General features: G+C 41.9%; 1 non-coding gene across 1 annotated transcript; it reads left to right on the top strand.

The window, feature by feature from the left end:
- Positions 1 to 226: 226 nt before the first annotated feature.
- Positions 227 to 299, top strand: Trnav-gac. The gene has a single exon. It is a non-coding gene; the product is annotated as a tRNA-Val (tRNA).
- The last annotated feature ends 2,546 nt before the right edge of the window (positions 300 to 2,845 follow it).

The raw sequence follows: 2,845 nt of genomic DNA, 5'->3' as shown, positions 1-2,845 counted from the left end.
ATAATTTTCTGTTAAAATTTACCCTGATAATCGCGTAATCGTGAGACGACACGGCATTTCGAATAACTTAATGCGTTTCCTGAAGTTTTACTATGCATTTTACTAGAAATTTTACCATACATTTTACCAGCAATTATACTTATTGTTAGTATACATTTTAGTAGTACACTATTCCTACTGTATTCGGTAAAATAAAGTAGGTAAGCGAGACGGCTTTCGAGCGTGGGCCTGGATAGCTCAGTTGGAAGAGCATTCGCCCGACAAACGGAAGGTCCCAGGTTCGAATCCTGGTCTGGTCCTAGTCCAATTTTTCTTGTCGTAAAATTAATAAGTGGCGCGTCCTTAGGCCCGGTTGCACCAACGTCACGGTAATTTTAACTGTAGCTTAATTCACTCTTCGACCCTTTCCAACTGTTTCCCTTGGAAAGAGACAAAGAGTGAATTAAGCTAAAGTTAAAATTAAGTGACGTTGGTGCAACGAGGCCTTAGTGTCTACCTCCTCGAAGATACGCCCCTATTTTATTACTATGGATATTTTACTAGTGAAACGTATGGGAAAATTTGTAGTAGAATTTACTAGCAATTATGCTTAGTGTACTAGTTTACTAGTAAAATGTGTGGTAAAACTAGTAACATTAAGTAATCAAAAGGAGGCTCAGAGCCTGAACAAGGTTGTAGTGTTCAATAAAATAATTTCAATTCTAAAAGCACGTTTCGGTCCTTATTGGACAATCCTCAGTGTAAAAAAGAGATAAATTCGATTTAGCACATAGATGAATTCGCAAATGAAATATCTACATAGAATTACGCAGTCATGATTATAAAATTAAAGGACATAAAAATGATCAATTTTAACGCATGGATGGATTTACAAACTAAATATTTGCAGGGAATTATGCAGTCGTTAGTGTAAAGTTAAAGGGAATAAAAATTATAATCAATTAAGAGCCGGTAATACATAAAACGCTGCGCAAGTGAGTATAATATGTTGATTAAAAAGAAAGAGTTGGAACCGTGTTGTACTGCGTTGATGACGTTACAGTAATGACTAATAAAATTCTTCGAAATGCCGTGTTGTCCCCATAGACATAGTAAAAATGGACTCTGCGCGTTCCCTACCTCTGTTGAAAACATCTACAAACTTTAGAACGAGATAGCTGACAGTTGAGTGGTCGCCTCATCTTTGTCTAATAAACAGTGAGGGTAACAGAAGAGTTAGGGGAACGATAGAGGGCGACCGCTCAAAGTGTGTTGTCTCTTCCTAAAGTTCCGTACGCTTCTTCAGCCAAATGCGCAGTCTATGGTTATACGTCTATGGTTGTCCCGCGATTATACGATTTTCACGGTAAATTTTAAGAGAAAATTCTTTCCGTGTACGATATTTCGCGAATGTCATCAGAATATTGCACGTAATGCAGCCGACGTTCATGCGAGACTAAGGGGTCCGGTTATTAAACCGTTTAGAGAATAAGTCGATTGAATTTAACGCGACTGGGAAGGACTCCAAACGTACTTTACAAGAGAATCCTTTCTGCGGCAATCGCGGAGCAACAGTTAACTCTAAATGAAATTGCGGTGGGGGATCCGCGCGATCCGAACTAAAATCGAACGCGAAATGTAATTGCGCTTTATTAATTTTTGCGTATCCTGGGGATTCTCCGCGGAGTCATTACAACCTGTATTAAATTACTGTTCTTATGCGCAATGGCCAGATCGTTTATACAAATTGAAATCCAGGTCTCGATTGCGACGAGAGAGAAATATTAATTGATCGATCGCCTTGGATTGCCGAACAGCAATTGCCAGGCAAAATTTACAAGACGTCACTTTAATTTCATATCATTTTTATTTCGTCCGCTACGTTTTTGTTATTTGTGTATGTTTTATCGGTCTTTGATTGTTATGTTTTAATTTTATATTTAATAGTAGAATATTTATATAAAAAATCCTTGTATTCTCTTTACGAAAAAACACACGATATGTAATTGCCTCGTGCAGCAACGTTATCTTTTATTTGGTTATATTTACACGACGAAATTATCTTTGATTTGAAAAGCGCGACGATCATCCGCGATCGAGCTTGGACAATTATGGCGTTCCGTGCTTCGATTTACACGTTCGCGCGATACCTCGTTTCTCATTTTGGAGCGATTGCCAGCAGCTTCAGTGACTTTTCGCGCATGCAAAGATCCGCGCGGGCTAAGCCGTCGCGACGAAGGAAAAAATTCTCCTCTCGCGCGCTTCGCTTCCGTTTACGTTACCTTTCTCTTTCGATGTTTTCTCGTGTCTCACGCACACACATGTACCACACATATACACACACACATACACACACGAACACGTGTCACGTGCGCCAATTATCGGCGAGGAAATCAGCACTCCGGCACCTCGTTATCCAGGCGTCGTGTGCACGAGTAAAAGTTCCTCTCGGGCACTCCCTTATTTTCGCACTGTCATCACTACGGTTAATCCGGTCCGTCCCGAATGCAGTCTCCAGATTCGAAGAGTCGCTCAGCGAGAGCGCGGACCCGCGCGACCGAGGGCGAGACTTCCGCGAGGGAAAACTTCCGAGAGAATTTCCCGCGCACGCAAATTCACTCGCGAGCGAGTTATGGCGTTTTTTCGCGCGCGAGCTTTCATCGCGACTCGAGCAGAGATAATAAATTAGATCTGTCCCAGTGGTAGGCTAGTAACCGCTCAATCTCTCGTCGTTGCGTGAAACTTTATCCGCTTCCAAGGATGTCCCCGTCTTAATACTTTCACGCGTCAAATTCGAGAGAGGCGAATCTCGGTCTTGGAGGCGGCGCGAGTTCGCGCGAGAAAGCACCAACGCAAAGCCACTCGA

Source organism: Vollenhovia emeryi, unplaced genomic scaffold, assembly GCF_000949405.1.
Source record: "Vollenhovia emeryi isolate VEMERY1.0 unplaced genomic scaffold, V.emery_V1.0 DF939266.1, whole genome shotgun sequence".
Taxonomy (NCBI): domain Eukaryota; kingdom Metazoa; phylum Arthropoda; class Insecta; order Hymenoptera; family Formicidae; genus Vollenhovia; species Vollenhovia emeryi.
Note: the sequence above shows the minus strand (reverse complement) of the source record. Positions and strands in the feature narration are given on the sequence as shown.